Source organism: Convolutriloba macropyga, chromosome 2, assembly GCF_964194025.1.
Source record: "Convolutriloba macropyga chromosome 2, txConMacr16.3, whole genome shotgun sequence".
In the NCBI taxonomy this organism is placed as follows: domain Eukaryota; kingdom Metazoa; phylum Xenacoelomorpha; order Acoela; family Convolutidae; genus Convolutriloba; species Convolutriloba macropyga.
This window is the reverse complement of record NC_134469.1, coordinates 8,191,569-8,209,849: the sequence shown is the minus strand read 5'-3', so window position 1 is coordinate 8,209,849 and position 18,281 is coordinate 8,191,569. Positions and strand designations below refer to the sequence as shown.

General features: G+C 34.3%; 1 protein-coding gene across 5 annotated transcripts in view; it reads left to right on the top strand.

Annotated features, from left to right (window-relative positions):
• The window catches only part of LOC142335101 (lysoplasmalogenase TMEM86A-like), a 37,993-nt gene that overhangs the window by 7,485 nt on the left and 12,227 nt on the right, over nt 1–18,281 (top strand). The window contains exon 1 of one of the 5 annotated variants that reach the window (XM_075383450.1): nt 14,648–15,884. The exons of the other annotated variants lie outside the window; for them this stretch is intronic. The gene's annotated coding sequence lies outside the window, so the exon portion shown is untranslated. Of the gene's footprint in view, nt 1–14,647; nt 15,885–18,281 lie in introns of those variants that run through there. 5 annotated transcript variants of the gene reach the window in all.

Genomic DNA, 18,281 nt, shown 5'->3' with positions numbered 1-18,281 from the left:
TCAGACAGTTATTCAGTTGCTCTTTTTTTTGTAGGGAGTAGTCTTTGCTAATGTACACTGTTTTGCTATATCGTCTCAATCTTGAGAGTGAGAGTAGTAAGATGCGTTTGTCATATATGCATGGCATGGTTGCAAGAATGGTACGATGCCTTCCATCTTTGAAAGCACCCATGCGCCTGCAGTCCGTAATTTGGCAGTCTAGCTTGAGGAATTTGAGGATTGACTGTATTTCTTGTATATCTTCTTCAGCTCTTTCACGAGCGGTTTCTTTCTTACTTTCAACAATTCCTCTTATTCTGATTGCCAGGTCATTTGCAGTTCTAGCCTCTACTCTGGGGTTTTGTTCAATGCTGTTGTTAGCTGTTGGCAGTTTAATCTCAATTTCAATTATTTTGCTGCTAATAGTTTCTTTGATTGTGGTTTGAATGTCCTCTTTTATTTCTAGATTGTTCTGTTTTTGTGGTGGACTTTTTATGATGTCCAGAATCACATCACGTCTGTTCTGCTGTACGCAAGCGTTGCATAGAAGCAGAACGTTTTGATTGACCTGTTGAAGTGCATTTATTATTTCGATGCTAAATTTTGTGCAGCTTGGGGACATGTGCATGATTGTGGCACAGCATACGCAACGGAAGATTGCCTCTTTTTTACCAATTGGCTTAGAACAGGTTTCACATTGGATACTCATACCCTCTAATTGAATTTGTTTACCAGATGTTTTGGAAGTCATTCCGATGTGTGTGTGATTTATAGAAAAATTCGAAGTTTAAACGGATGGAACTAATAAATTGGGGAAAGAAAAACTTATTTACCTTTGCAACCAATTAATGGTACCGTTGGTAACTCGTGGGGTTGTACGAACCACACTCGCAGTTCCTAGCACAGTGGTATTCTTTTGGATGGTCTTTTTTGTCTATGTTTGCGCTGAAATTTGTGCGTAGGATTTTGTTCTTTAATATGGAGCAGATTCCTCCAAGGGCCTTCCCGTTGAGGTGGACGGCGTCGTTACTCAGGTGTAATTCCGGGGAATAAACTTCTTCAGTGATGCCTCTGTATTCCCACTTTTTACTCTTTTTTGTAATTTGTTGATGAAATCGTTTGTTGCTTTGGCCTTCTTTTTACTCGCGCTGTCGCTTCATCGTGATGAGATGCCAATTACAAATACTTTCTCTGTCGCAAGGGGCACAAATTTTTTGGTTAGTACGGCAAGTTCTTCAGCTGTTTCTTCTGGTTCTTTGTTCGATGGTGTTGAGCCCGTGAAGATGTCGTTTCCACCAATGAATAAAACTATATTGTCGTATTGCCTTTTTTCCGGTAAGAATTCTGATAGATGTCGATTTGCGCTCCTGGAAGTGATAGGATGTTAAAATTCAGAAATCGGAGATGTTTCAATTGGGAATCTGCAAAAATTATGTTTCTGGTCTTGGAAGTGTTAAAGATATGAAATCGCATTCAGTCTTATTTTTTCACCCATCCAAGCTAGGAACGGACGGGGTTTGAAGGAAAGATAGAAATAAACCGTTGGAACCAATAACTGGTACCGGTGGTCTTATTGATATAGTTCCTAGCTTCAAATGATCTGAAATCACACAGTTTGTAAATTTGTTCGGAGTCTATTTAATAAGTTTTTTTTGAGGCCCGCAAACGTGCCTCAAAACTTACCAGAAGAAAGCGCACGTTTTTCATCGCCTCAGATTGGCTTGAAAAATGTCTATCATGAAGCTGCCCAAAATCTTAGCATAAGTAATTTTTCTAAATAATTTGAGTCATAGTTTTGGTGTTGAACACGCAAATCGGTTTTGCTAAGTCCTCGTAAGCAAATAAGTAACGAAACGCACTCAAATCTGATTCCACTTCATAAATCCACTTTAACCATTGTTAAATTTTGAAATCTATCTTGCAGCTCAATTTACTTTGGTAATCATTTAGACACAAAAATAAAAGTGCAGAAATATTGTTCTAGCATCATTTCTTGGCTGCAACGGTAAATATACTCAACAGGGATTTTATTGTTCAGACAATTTTGCCCGATCGATATATTTATTTTGAGAGCTGTGAGTTATATTTGTAGAAAGACCGTCACTCTTAGAATGATTAATTAAAAAGTCAATTTTTTCCGAGTGTAATCTTTCCCGAGGCGCTATTGGTGTTTAAATTTCAGGAACTTTAATTAGTTTCTGTGTTTGTCACCTTTTCGAACTTTTTATCAAACTTTGTTTCAGCGTTTGTTCTTTTTTGCTCAAAATAAAATTGCCCAAACAAACTTGCTCCACGTTAGTATTTCTAATCATCTTTTTAATGATGAGATAACGTTGTTGGGTTCCGTAGTTGGAGCCCCGTAGAACAAATCAGAATTCATTAAGCATAAATTCCAGACAGTATTTCAGAGCACCGCCATGGAGCGTTTTCAACCAATCTTAATAAACCGAAATGAGGGTCAGTTGAAACTCTGCTATCAGTCAAAACTATTTGAAACATCAGTTTAGACAGTTTCTGGCTGATCTATGAAAATTGAAAGCATTTTTGTCATGTAAGCGCCGTTTTGATCAATTTTGATTTTTTCGTTAGTACTGGATCCAATGCGGATTTTCGATAACAAAAAAAACAATCAAGGTATTATTAATTCCATCGCGGCTCTCTACAATTTGAAAGGTTTTAATTATATTTTTTGCAGTTTTTCCTAATGCCTCGTTCTTCTTTTCTGCATTTTGTTTTTCATTTTTTATCTATTAACGGAGAAATTAAATTTCAAAAGAGCTATAATTAATGAAAAATGAAGAGAATGACATTTTGAGTTTCTTTAAAGTGTAAGACTTTCAAACTGGTTTTGAAGTGAAGGCGGAAATTGGTGTTGAAACAAACTTTTAGTTTGTTGAGCGAATTGAGTTCGACCTGATTTTTTTTGTTTTACGCTTACCTGTCATAAAACTTTGAAACTCTTAGATTCCAATTCGCTTTAATGATGGAAGTCTTGCATAGTGTCACCATTTTTAAGGTTTTCATTTGAAGGTTTGTATAGGTTTTTTATAGCTTTGACAATACGTGTATTCATGAAAAATTTGATATTCACAATTGTTGTTTATTTTGCTCTTTTCTCTCAGTCCCTATGGTGAGAAGTCAAAACAATTTTTCCGAGAACAAAACACCATGATTTCGGCTGATAATAATATATTTGTATGACTTCGATCTAAATTGTTTGTTTTAAAAAATAAAAAATTTTTCATCTATGCACCTGTTTGTGTTTCTTTCTGTCAACTTGTGACTTAGTGTCATTAAAGAGATATCCCACTTGCTTGGTAGCAAAGCATTTTGAGATTTTTAGATTTGATTTTCTTTGTTATATTTATACAGTGCAATTTTAGCGATTTTAATATTTGTTGGTTTTTAGTTTTGCAGTTTCAAAATTGTTGGTTTTCTATTGTCTTAACAAAACAAGTTTCATAGTCGAAAGAGACTGATGTCCTTGGCGATTCTTGCTTTTTTGATTCAATTCGTCTTTTCAATTTACAATTAAAGTTTTTTATTGAAAGTTCCTTTGTTATAAAATTGTTATTTTCAGAGTCAGAAATTTATGTGCTGTCGTAAATGTAGTTTAAATATGTTTTGTTATTAGGTAATTTAGTTTAAAAAGGAAACATTGTTCACTGTTTTCTGAAACCGAAAAATCTGATGTCTGCAATAATCGTGATACATGTTTAACTTTATTGTCGAAAGTGATGACATTCATTTTCAAAACCATTTTGATTTTCGTCAAATAAACACCTTCGTCATTTAGGTTACTTTGGATCTGAAAGTTGCTCAAAAAATCTTGTTTGTGATTTTTTTAGCGGGTTTATCATAAACGTATCACGAGGCGATTTTGTTTATGTTTTAGCATTAAGTTTTAGCATTAGAGTTAGTTCCTTTTTGTCTGCGTTACTTTTTCTTGTGTGTTGCGTCATGTGCTTTGTTGACAAAAAAACTTTTGGCAGTCAAGACGTTTGTTTTTCACTTTTTTTGCTTGTAGTTCGGTATCTGTCAAGCTAATTTTTTCTTGGATATGTGTTGCAATCATCTGCTCACTTTAGTTGCAGTTGTAAGATGCATTCAACTCAGCAGCTTAAGTTGTGAGAGTGAATGAAACCAACTTTATTTTTTAATTCTGTTTTCCAGTTAATGCCCAAAATTTTTTTAACATTTTGATATCTGGATATGTTTTTTCCACCGTTGATCACAATTTTCTCGAAAACGCTTTCCATTTTACAATTCTCCCTTTATTGTTGTTACTTTTCACAACGTTCTAATGCAAAGTCAGTGTACTTTTTTTGAATTGGGCACTGTTTAATTCACTTATTTATTTTCATTTTTCAGTTTTGACCCAACTCATTTTTGAAGAAAAAAAATCTTCATCAAGTTTTTACCTGCTTTCTCCGTTTTTATTTGCGTATGTCAGTTCAAATGCGTTGTTGACACTCAAAGCTTATATTTACAGTCAAAGTTGGGGTATTCAAGTTATTATTCTGTTCATTTTTGTGGGATGGGTGAATAGAATTATAATTCAGAATATTATGGTCGGTTGTTTCCCAAAAAAGGTTTCCACTTGATGAAAAGGTGTTCTTTTTGTTTGGGAATTTGTGTCAGCTTGCATTTGGTTTGGACTTTCAAAGAGTTGCATTTTATTCCTTTCTATCAAATTAAGAAACATTTAACCCTCAACCTTGTTTTTTCCTCCAACAGTTTAATCAGAAGTTGGCCTCATCACTGAATTGGCCGTCATCTTTTAATCAGCTGAATATTTAGTCGGCTCTATTCTGTTTTGCCATCTTTTGCTGAAGTCACTCACAAATTATGTGTTCTTATAAAATTCCTGTGTAACCAAATATAAATAACCAAATATAACTCACAAATAACCAAATATAACTCACAAATTATGTTATTATAAAATTCCTATGCAACCAAACAGCAGTTGCGGCAGGGGGCAAAAAGTTATAAGCCCCCTAAGCTGCGGAGAAGAGGATAATAAAAAGAATAAAATTATTTATTCTTGTTCCTGTATATTTACGCTGGATTTTTACTACCAGCACTGTCTTAACTCCTTACATTTGCAAAGGGTACCCTTAGTTAGCGTAACAAATAGTTGCTAAATAGTCAGCCAAATCTTGCAAGCTTAGCTATCTCTCCCCCAGCAGTTATCTTTGGTACTACATTGGTTTTTAATTTAAGCTCACATGTAGATTTACTAAGGATTACAATAAAAACCTTGATTACAAAAAATGTCGAATCAACATTGGAGAAAAAAGTCAGAAATTAGAACCTTTTATATGTTTTATTTTTGTTGACAGGACGTTTTTTTGTTTATTTGTTTCGAAAAACCCATAATTACGAGATCAAGTCCAATTGGCAGCACTAAGGATATAATGTTCACTGTTTTCCAAAACCAAAAGATTTGATGTCTGAAATAATCGTGATATATGATTAACCTCCTTGTTGAAAGCGTTGAGATTCATTTTCAAAACCATTTTGATTCTCGTCAAACAAACACTTTCGTCCATTAGGTTGCTTTGGATCTAAACGTTACTCAACAATTCTTGTTTGTGAGTTTTTTTGCTGTTTTATCATCAACGTATGAATCACGAGGTGATTTTGTTTATGTTTTAGCAATAATTTTTCGAAGAGTTAAGTTTCTTTTTGTTTGCGTTAGTTTTTCTTGTATGTTGGTCATGTGCTTTGTTGACAAGGAAACTGTTGTTGTTGGGAAATTTTTGGCAGTCAAGACGGTTGTTTTTCATTTTTTTTTACTTGTAATACGGTATCTGTCCAGCTAGTTTTCTGTTTTCTGAAGACGACGTCATTTTCTTCGATGTGTGTTGCAATCATCTGCTCAATTTGGTTGCAGTTGTAAGATGCAATCACCTCAGCAACTAAAGTTGCGAGAGTGAAACCAACAGTTACTTTGGTTTTAATGCTTTTTTCCAGTTAAAGCCCGAAACGTTTTTAAAATTTTGATATCAGGATGTGTTTTTTTCTGCGCTGATCACAATTTTCTCGAAAACACTTTCATTTTTGCTATTCTTTATTTTTTTGGTTAGTTTTCACAACGTTCTTATGCGGAATCAGTGTATGTTTTTTGAAATCGGGTACTGTATAATTCACTTTTTCATATTCATTTTTCATGTTTGACACAACTCATTTCTGAAGAAAACTATTTTTTTCATCAAATTTTAACCTAATTTCTTTGCTTTATTTGCGTTTGTCAGTTCAATTGCATTGTTGGCACTCAAAGTTTGCTTAAATTATGAAAGTTTTGTTATTCAAGTTTTCATTTTTTGCATTGTTGTGGGATGGATGAATAGAATTTTCTTTCAGACTATTATGGTCGGCTGTTTCCCAAAAATGGTTTCCATTTGATGAAAAAGTGTTTTTTTTTGTTTGAAAAAATATATCAGCTTGCATTTGTTCTGGACCTTCAAGAGTTGCATTTTGTTTCTTGCTATCAAATTAAAAAACAGTTAACCTCATCCTTGTTTTTTTCTTCAGCAGTTTAATCAGAAGCTGGCATGATCACTGAATTGGCTGTCATCTTTTGATCAGCTGATTATTTAGTCGGATCCATTCTGTTTTGCCATCCTTTGCTTAAGCCTCTCACAATTTATGTGTTCTTATAAAGCAAATTCCTGGGTAACCTAATAGCAGTTGCGACTGGGGGCGAAAAGTTATATGCAGAGAAGCGGATCCAATTTAATCTTGCTCATGTATATTTGCACTGGATTTTTACTAATCCGTCTTATTTGCAAAGAGTAATCTTAATTAGCGTAACAAATAGTGTTAAACTAGTCAGCACGATAAGTTATTACTGAAACTACAATGGTTCTCAAGCCCACATATAGCTTTATTGACAAATGACAAGAAAAACGCTGATTACAAAAATTTTCTAATCAAAACGTGCTGCAGCTTAAGCTTCAATATTTCAACGATTCTTTATTTGATTTTTTTGCATGATTCGATTTCTAACTTTACCTCATATGTTTCCAAGCTTATTTACCGCTGAAAGCAAAGTTTGTGAATTCACACTATTGTCTAGAATAAACCTTATAAGCAAGCTGGTCAACATTAGTGACCCAAAAACAGCGAATTGCCTTAATAGCCTCTGAGATAAAATTTAGGTTGCTAAGACATAAATAAGACATCGATTGATAAAAAATAAAAATTGAGGTAACGACAGGGAGTACCTTTGAACTTTTTTCATAAACACGGCGGTTTAGGACTTGAACTAATACCCATCAACGAGTACGAAAGAAAATAGAGGAAAAAATTTAGAATTCATAAAAAGCAAGGAAAAAAATGTAGAAACAGCATAGCCGAATACAAAATTTAAAAAGAGAAAAAAATAGTTTCAGAAAATGAAAAGAGAAGGATTGTTTGTCAGCAACTAATGTTTTTGAATTTTTTTTTCATTAAATATTTTTCAGAATATGATCAGAATAGTTTCAGAATATGAAAAGAGAAGGATTGTTTGTCAGCAACTATTTTTTTGAGGATCTGCCTTTCTAACAGAGAACAAAATATCAAAAACAAAAGGGTTTAAATACTAAGTAACCAGTATCAATATAAACCTAATTATCTATTGTTTTATACCTAATAGCAAATTTAAAAACAAAAAAGAAAATGTCCGGGCGTTTTTGCTATCATTTGAATAAGTTGTTTTGTGCAAATAGGCCAAAAAAGCATCACTACTTGAAACAAATCACTGCCCTTTTAAAGAACAGTTTATCACCTGTAGATGCGTGTACAATTTTTCTTGGCTTGAAGTGGATAGTGTTCTTCCACATACACAAACACACAATTAAGAAGATAACAACGCAGTACACAAATTTTTTCTACCGTTGATAGATATCGAAGTATCGGAATTTTCAATATTTACAAATTGTAAAGCAAGAAACAAAACATAGCGTTTGCAGTTAAACTTTTTCTATTTCAGAGAGCACGCTAAAGAGCAGAAAAATTTTTGGATTAGGTTGTTCGTGGCAGAAAAGATTCAAACGTCAAGTAGTAACCGCCGTAATCAAAATTCGGTAATAATATTTTTTATTTCTTTTTTTTTAAAAATGACGTTCTATGACTATCTGCAACGTCCAACAGACTCAATTAAATTTAAGATAAAAAAAGACAAAACCTTCACTAATATCAGAACACCAACAGAAGCAAACTTGTGTCTGAGAAGTTTGTTGCTAATTTTAACATATCATTATTTTCTAAAAATTTCTACATATTCCACTTTCTAAAAAAGTGAAATAGTCCTTTATCAGCATATAAGCTGACCAAAAAGAAGAACTCTAATCCTTTAGTCTGCATACAGTTCGAAGAATACTAAACGAATAACAGACAACAAAAGTAGAAAGAGCAACTTTTTGCAACCTCAAATAACACTGAAGACCCTTGCCCGCAACATTAACTGGGATCTCTTAAGTGCAGTTTAAACTTTCTGAGAAAATGAAAATGTTCAAAACTCCAAACTAATTAAGCAATAAGCGAGAATTTTTGCCAGACAAGAATAAATGATAAACTGGAAAACTCTAAGCAGCAGTTTGGCGGAACGAAATGGCACCCAACCGAATAAAAGGAACGAGACCTTGATCCAACAAATCATGAGACGTGAAGTTGAGTGGGGCTCAGCAGTCAACTTTTTTGAGAAAAAGTATCAGACCGTTAATGTTGACCTTCTTCAGCTCATATATGACAGCCTGCTGGATGATGAGGCATGATGGTGCAAGACTTTATATAATATCTCCGAGATTACGCTTAAAAGCAACGATAACACCACACTTTCTGATACCTCAGGTGAAAGCACAACAACATTGCTCAAATGGCAGAAAATTTTTAATCAGTTTGGCAAAATCAAAGAAGATCACATTTGGTGATTCGGGGGACAATCTCGAAAAACTTTAGAAAAAAGTCAATTTTAGAGAAACGTCATTGTATGCGGCTTCATCACAATTATATCAAGCAGATACACGAGTCACACAGAAGATAAGGAACGAAATCATCTAACATACAATTTACTCAACGGACATAATTCCTTTAATACATATAGAAAATCAGCATCAGATTTAAGTCTGCAGAATGAATTATCTATATCACAACAACAAAGCTCATGCCTGACATTGGGCGATAGAAACAATACGAGTTGTCCTATCTCAAAAGAAATCGGACTCAGTCATGATAGATACAAATCATTGAATTTCCAAAATAACACCAACCGTTCTTCAGCACTTAACGAAAAAAAGGCACAGATTCAGTTGCGTGGAATAAATCTTGCAAGCGTAACACTGAACAAATTGTAGAATATGCAGCAAACGACATCAGTAAAATAGTAATCAATGAATAGATTGGAACGGGAACAGTTTACAATAGAGTTTTTCCAAACATGATTGATTTCAAAAATTAGGGTAGACAACCAAACCGAAGCATGCGAAGTTATGCCTAATACACTCATAGAAATGTGCAAAGATATGCCTAATACACTCATAGAAGAGTGCGAAGATATGCTTCATACGCACTCATACACTTTCTCATTCAACAATACACCGTAAAAACTTCAACGCAACACAAGCAAGTAATCAGAGACAAAACCAACTAACATTTGGATATAGACACAAAGAAGATAGCTTGAACAGAGACTAGTTCAATTTCAAAAACACAAACAACAGCTCTTCGTGGAACAAAGAACTGAGCAGCGCTAACTTCAATTAAAGGCAACATATTAGACAAACAGACAACGATTACAATTGTAACAATGATTACAACAGTTGTAACAATGATTACAACAGACAACGCAGCAGAAGCCGATAGAATAACAACAACAACACAAATTGTAACTACAACAGTAGTAACAGACAACACACAACAGACATAACGGGAACTTCCATTACGGGCAATCACATCATGTGCCCAATAAATCCAATGTTCAGCGACGGCAGCCAACTCCAGGAAACTTTACCTAAAAATATCAGCACTCAACAGATCAGAACTGGCAAAGTTTCTAAGGCAGCAATGACCGAATCAGAACAAATCTTGCAGTAAAAACCCGCCGAGCAGTTGGATTCGACCGCATGCTCACCTTTACGCAGCACCTGTTACAGTGGTTCCAGAGACAACCTCCGTGGGAACATACGTTTTTCTTTACAGAGGAGGTACCGACAGCAGCATACCTATCATTAACCTAACAGAGTCTCCAACTTCTACCGCACAATTTCAAAAGCTGACAATGCCAATTCAGATGCTCAAGAGATTTATATGGGAATTTTTTATGCAGTGGTATCTACTTCCCGCAAATCGAAGACAACAGAATAGGTATTCTGATACTATTCGATTTTTTTACAACAAAGCTTTCATTTAAGTGCAAAATCGGACCAACAAGAATACCGTACGGAATTCTAACTCAAATAGGACAGACAATAACAGGATCAGCCCCAAACAAGTATAGAGAAATTACAGAGAAGAACCAATGCAATCGTAACATAACCTTGTCCAATAGGGTTAAGTAAAAAGAAACTGCTTTAGACGAAGACATGCTCCAATTATTTTGGACACTTGGAGGACCAAAAACAACAAAATTATCACCTAATACAATGAACCAAGAAGAAAAGAAAGCACTGCAAACTTTTGAGGATGAAGTAAAAGATAACGGAGAGAGGTATGAGACTGGACTACCCTGGAAAAACTACTTAACCGAACTACGATCTTTGGCAAAACACCTCAATGAAGACAAGCAGATAGCCCCAACTAACCACAGATTAATACAGAACGACATTGTGAAATGTTACATTCAGGAGACGGATTGAAACCCTTCACCAACATGCAATCAATTATGTTGTCTTCCTCTTTATCCAGTACAGCCGAACAGAAGAAAAAAATTCGTCATATAACAAAGGCAGCATCTACTTACAAAGGACATTCATTGAATAAAGCGCTTCTAACTGGACCAGATATTCTCTGCGATGTAGTTGGTATTCTACCGCGTTTTCAACAGTTTGCCATAGCCGTTGCCGGAGATATAGAATCCATCTTATGCAGTTAGCGGTACGGAAACAAAATTAAGACCCATTAAGGTTTTTATGGTACAAAAACAACGCCGAAACAATATAAAATACAAACGGCTCATATTTGGTGCAACCTGCTCTCCCTCTTTTGCTATCAATGTACTTAAAAATGTGCCATCGATTACCACCACTTATCACCTGAAGCCATTCAATCAGTGGTGATTAGTTTCTATATGTCCGATTTGTTACAGAGTTGCAAGACAACAGTTGAAGCAATCGAACAGACATCATGCATCAAAGAAACACTAAAAAGTAGGATTCTACTAAACGGAATTCATTAGCAACGACTCGAGTTTTCTTTATTTTGATAAAGCAGAAGTAGATAAAACATTGACACAACGACTTCTGGGACAGACATGGGATGTCATAAACGACACCTTCTGTTTTATGAACCCATATTTAGACATCAAAATTGAAAGATTTCAGCAAATACAACTCTTGTCAAGACCAGCTTCGTTTCTTGGGGATGATAACGCCATTGAGGATGATAACGGCATTGGGGTTGATAACGCCATGTGCAATACGAATTAGAAGCCTATTTCAAGCAATCATTAAACAAGGCAAAGAATGGGACCAATAAGTAAAAGCCGACTTTGTTATTGAACTGCAAAATTTGATTTACGAACTCAATGACATGCCTTGTAATCCAACAAAATGATGCCTCGTAACAGGACCAACGACCACTAACGTATATTATGTCTTTACAGATGCATTAAATATATATCAAGCTCAGCGGTTATTTACATGAGATATACAACTACTGAAGAACATGTGATTGGGAACTAGGTCTTTAGCAAACCCGTGTAGAACCAATAAAGCAAACAAGTATGTATAAACTTGAATAAGAGACAGTCAAAATTAGAGCCGAACTAGCTTGTTTCGTAGTCCCAAAAAAGACATCAAACTTGTCCTCAGCTCAATTCTGGACTGATATCATTACATTCTTAGGATTGATAAAGTCCGACAACCGACAAACAGTTTTCGTAGCTAACCGTGATAAAAAACTTTCGAACATGCTAAAGCAGAGGACTGGAAACCTACACCCGGAAAATTTAAACCTGTTGACCAAAAAAACAGAATTTTGAAACAATCAGAGCTCGAAGAGAAATGGCTACGAGGATCAAAATTTCTTTTTTTCAAGACCCTGAACACTGGAGCTATAATCAAACAAAACGTTTAACAACGACAAGTTTATTATGACTTATATGTATGACCACAGTCGCAGAGAAGCCAAAGATTCAACTTGGAAACGATTGCTCAGAAGAACAACAACCGTGTACAAAGTAGAAAACCGTGTACAAAAGAAAAACACTAGACAGCCAGTATGACGCTCAAGATTACCTGATGACTTTGTAACGAAAAAAAAACAATTTTAGAAAAAGAATTTTTAGAATGCAAAATGAATAACAACTAGAACCAAGGGATTTAGTTCTTCAGTTCAATAATTTTTTGGATGAAAATGGTGTTTTGCAAGCCAACAGAAGGCGAAGACATGTACTAATACCTTGGAGTCAAAGAGATTCCATGATAGTGGACATCAGTGACCAGGTCACTCAGATAATTGTTCGAAACGCTCGCACTAACAGCTATCAATGCCTGATAAAGTGTACCTGCAACAGACTTTCTTAATTATTGGTCTTCAAAGGTTTCTAAGAAGACTCAGCCGGACTTATTTCAAATGCCGCCGATAGAAAGTTCAAAATTTTACCCCACTGATGTCTGATCTTCCGCACTTTCGCATTGCTGACGCTGGAAAACAATGCCCATTCATAATTGTAGGATTACATTATTTTAGACCCTTCTATATTGAGGATAACAATCGAAAGCTCAAAAAACAGTACATGTGCATTTTCAGGTGTTTAATAACCCGTGTAGTGCATTAAGAAGGTTGGCATAGTCTAAAAACTGACAATTGTTTACTTGCAGTTAGACGCTTCGCGTCAAGGAGAAAATATCCAGAGATGATAATCTCCGACAAAAAAAAGAGTTTTTAGCATCAAAAATGTCATGAACTTGGATAATAACATCGTGACAACTACTATATTGCTCAACAATTTTCAAAACAAAACATTGTTTGCAAATTTAATCCACAGCTTGCTCCATAGTTTGATGGTATATGGGAATGAAAAGCTCAAACAGCCTAGAGAACACTTCTCATAATCTTAGGAAATTATGATCTTAGCTACTGAACGCAGAAATCTTCCAAACAATTGTGATAGAAACGAAAGGCATCCTAAACTCCCATCCCATAGCTTACGTTTCTTCCGATAACAACGACGGAGAATGCCTAACATCCAACCACTTCATTTGAAGGCGGCAACCTCTAGCTTTATCCTGTCTCACAGCGAAATTGAAAACATTCAGGAAAATCGATTTGAACTATACGCAAACGTTTTTGGACCACCCCTGAAAAAGAATTCAAACAGAGTCTTTTTCAGACCTAATAAGCAGAGAAAAATGGAGAGAGCAGTCAAAACAACTCAATGTGGGTGATATAGTATGGAATCACACTCAGTTTGCGCCAAGAGGTATATGGCATTTCGGACGGATAACAAAATGTCATTATGGATCCGACGGAACACCAAGATCATTTGACATTCATACAGTAACAAGTACACTGACTTGCCCTGCACTAAAATTGACAATAGTCATAGATGATGAAGAAGTGAACATTACAAGGAGCACAGCAACAAACCCATGTTAATTCCAAACTTATTAGAATTATTACCAATGGTTCACATATTCATCTCCTGGGAACCATTCATTCAACTTTCAATAACTTTGTTAACCCTTTTCTCTTGTTGAGTTGGAGGAGTGAATATTTTCACAGAAAAAGTCGAATCATCTTTAAATTCCAAGCCACCGCAATAGAACCAATTACATCTCAGAACATCAGGTTCCACAATCATTAAAACGATCCGTTCAAAACAAGTAATCAGCCGCTTGCAAGATTGTCTAACAAACAATGCACTTTACAATGGAAAGAGAAGGACAACAAGTACAGTAGAGATTGATTATCAGTTACAAACTTAATTTAATTTATATCTTTTTTAATTTATCAACAAGGTGTTCAGTTTTAGCCCCTCTTCTTGTCGCGGAGTGTTGAAGCTCAAGCATCAATATTTCAACAATTCTTAATTTGGCTTCTTTTGCATGATTTGATTTCTAACTTTAGCTAATATGTTTCCACACTAATATATCGCTGAAACTAAAGTTTGTGAACTCACTATTGTCAAATCAACTTTAAGAGCAAGTTGGTCAACAACATTCATTAAAGAAAAAAGACAAAAGGTTCAGAACTTTAAACCGTCTGTACGTTTTTTGTTGACAGAATGTTTTTTATTTGTTGTGATTCACTCATATCACAAGATCAAGTCCAAATAGCAGCACTAACTATTTTCGATGAAGGGAGTCTGCTGAGAACCGCTTGATTATTTTGTTTGATCGGAGAATGTAATAGAATTTGTTGACCCTATGCTATCTGCGTGTAAAATGATGCTTTTTCCTGATAGCATTATCCTTGCTGCGGCTTGTCACTGCATCTTTGAGCTTCTGGTCGTCAGACACTGATTCAGTCTGATCAATTCAATCACATTTTGACTGACTTTCAGATTGATATTTAGATGCTTTCTGGTTAGAATTAATTGTACAGAAAGTTTCTCCAGAATATAGTTTTCCAACTTGTTAAGATCTTGTGAGCAGTTAGCATAAATTTTTTGAAAAAAATATCAAACGTTTGAATTGTGTTCGTAACTCCGGTTTTTTCAAGAATTTTTTTCACTTATATATTGATTTAATGGCAGTTTTGTCAGTTTTTGTTGCATTCAACTTCAGAATTTCAAAATGAACATGGAATTTCAAATCTTCTCGTCTTTTGTGTCAAAATTTTAACAATAAGTTATCACAGAAGAATATCCCTGCAAAACTTGTAAAAAAGTGACTTGAATTGTTTGTAATTTATTCGCAACCCGAGATGCGGTACCAGACCAACATGCTTCTTTAGTACTCTAATTATGTGCAAGGTCAACTCGCTTTCGACGTTTCGCTGCTAATAAGTTTAATTTTTATAATTTAACAGGTAATTAATCTCAAGCAGGCTCCATTATTTTTACTTTTTAAAAACAGCTAAACCGTTCTGTGTTCTCTCGGTTTTATATGGTACGTGAGGTTATACCGGTACTGCTCGATCGTTTTTTCTCAATAAAGTTATCTTCTTAATGCGTAGATTGTGCCAGTCAGCTATACTTTACAGTTCACGCATCTGTCAACTTTGTTTATGATAAGAGATGAAAAACGGTCACTTTTTAATTATTCAAGCGGTTTTTCTTAGCAACTTTGTTTTTGTAAAAATTCCGATAAAGTGTTTTTTCTATTCTATTGTAAAGAAGTAACTTTTCTTTTTTCAAACTCACCGCTTAAGTGACTTCTTAAAATCAAACTCTGTTTTTATATGACTTCAATGGAAAGCTTTACATGTCAATATTGAGATGAAAGCCGCATAAAAGAAAAACCATAAAATTAAAAACTGTCTTTTTTATATGTTTTGTACATGTGGTGCACAAACCGCAGACATTGAATAGTACGGTTTTAGTCTTTCATTCGTGTTTTTATTTGCACAATAGTTCGGCCTCGATTTTACATGAATAAAATAAATCTATTATTTGTTCATTCAATCGATTATGACTTCGTTTTTTATTCATTTATATTTTGTTACTCAACTGTTTACGCGAGTTCAACTTCAAGAGCTTCTGTTTAATTTTTTACCAATTGACTTCTTTAAATTCAATAGCTAATCGAGGTTTTAGAGTAAGTTTAAGTTTTTCCTATAGTTTTTCAAATAATTTTCCTAACTATTTTCCTGAAAAACACAAAGTTAAGTAAGATCGAACTGAATAGTAAAATTAAAAGCATTGTTGAAAATCAAGTACGAAATCAAATTCATGCTGGCTATAATTATGATCTCATTGCGTAAGAAAATTGGATTAGCGCGCGTTGAGAACTAATAAGGCTATATCTACAAGTTTAAATATCTGTTAATCTTAATTGCCACTATATCAATTCAAAGCAATAGATTGACAACCACAGTAGCTACTTGCCGATTAGAACCTCATTCTGCTCGTGATTATTTTTTGTTTTGGGTTTTATCAGTTAAGGTCAAAATCTGAGTCCATAAATTAATAGGTTTCCTGATAAGTTAAAATTAATCTGCTGTTCAAAATTATGATCTCTCTTGTGGATATAATTGTCGCAATTTTTCGCTGATATTACACTCATGTACGGATTTCGAGTGAGTGCACGAAACTCAGTCGAAAGGCCGCCTGCGAGCTAGAAATGTCTGTTCTTTAGTTGGGCATTAGGGCGTTTTTTATTTATTGACATACGATCCACGGTATATATAGTCTGTCTGTTTTCTTTTAGATGGAGATCAAAAACCTGAAATTCAGATAAGCCACTGGTATTGTTAATATTTCAATAGAAAAAAGTATTGATTGTTTTGCATTAAAATGCAGTTTTTGATGGGCCGTTTTGAATACGTGTTCTGATCAATCTGTAAAATAGTCATAGGTCTGCCATAAGGTTGTCAGTTGTCATTTTTCTTTATATTATCGAGCAAAGAAAAACCAAAAGTGATTCATTAAATGTTTGAAGGCACTTTGATAGTTACTTTCAGGAAATTGAAGATAAAGCACTAAAAAAACGACAAAAGTATTGTGAAAAAAATTACACATCTAAAAATTGTTGTTTTTTGTAATAAGTTTATTTGACAAATGCTGCCTTTATTAGGTAAATGTATCTTCCGCCTTGCGACATTTTATAATTTACTTGAATTTAAAAAGATCAGTTTCAGTTTTTTTTCTTACTTAAAGAACCAACCTGTTGTTGGTTCCTTTAATTGAGCTTTTGTCTAATTTTAAGACAAATGATATCAAAGTTTTTAACGAAATGGTTCAAAGAATATTTTGGCTGTTTAAACATCCACTAAAGTTTTTCCTAATTTTCATACTAATTTCCTCACGGACACAGATTAGTTTAATTCAAAATGAATAGAAGAAAAGCATTTACGAAAGTAAAAAAATGTAAACAAATTCGTTTCTGATCATAAAAATTATCTCATTGAGTGAGAAAATTGGCTCGACGCAAATTAAGCACTAAAAACTGATAGTTGTGAGGTTAAATACCCGTTAGTTTTGCCACTGCATCAAGTGAAAACAATTAATTGAACTCCAGATTAGCAAATTGCCGATTAGAACCTCAATCTGTTCAAAATTATTTTTCATTTTGATTTTTATCAATTGAAGTCAAAGCCCGAGTCCATAATTTTTTAGGTTTTTCGATATCCAACAACTCTTTTGTGAAAATCATGATAACAATTTTTGTCGGGCTTTGCACTGAAGTATGCAATTTGAGTAAGGTGATGAAATGCAGTCGAAAGTCCTGCTAGCTGAAGAGGACTGTTTTTTGCAGTAGAGCTTATTTTTTTGACGTTCCATCCACCAAATGTCCGGAATTAAGGTCATTCACTTGTCTTCAAGGACACTGAGAAGCATTTGAAATGTTCAGAGTCAGAATCAATTCAATAATTGACATTCGAACCATTTCGTCTAAGTACAGCTCGAAATCTGTTGTCATCAGATGCTATTAGAGTGAAACCGCATGTAATGAGGCTTGTATGGGGGTACTTTTTGTCGAATTTTTGCACATCGACTTGCCTAGAAATTGTGGGAAAAATATTAATCAAATTTCTTGTCACATTTTTTTCAATTTTTTACGTAGCCAATAAGACAAGGAAGCCAATTCGGACTATTTGAAACAATATATATGTTGTGTTTGTTTTGTTATGGATTGATATCGAGAACATATAATCCGGGTTAGTTACTGGTATTGACAAATTTTCATAAAAAAATAATTAATTTTGGGTTTTTGCATCAAAGTGCATATTCAAATGAGCTGATTCAGATACGTGCTATGAGCAATGTTTAAAAATGACATAGGTTTGACATACAATTGTCAGTTGTGATTTTTCTTTATTTTATCGAGCAAAAAAAACCAAAAGTGATTCATTAAATTTTTGAACGAACTTTGAGAGTTACTTTCAGGCAATTGAAGATAAAAGACTAGAAATAAGGACAAAAGTAGCGTGAAAAAAATTACATATCTAAAAATTGTTGTTTTTTGTAAAAAAAAAGTTTACTTGACGAAGGT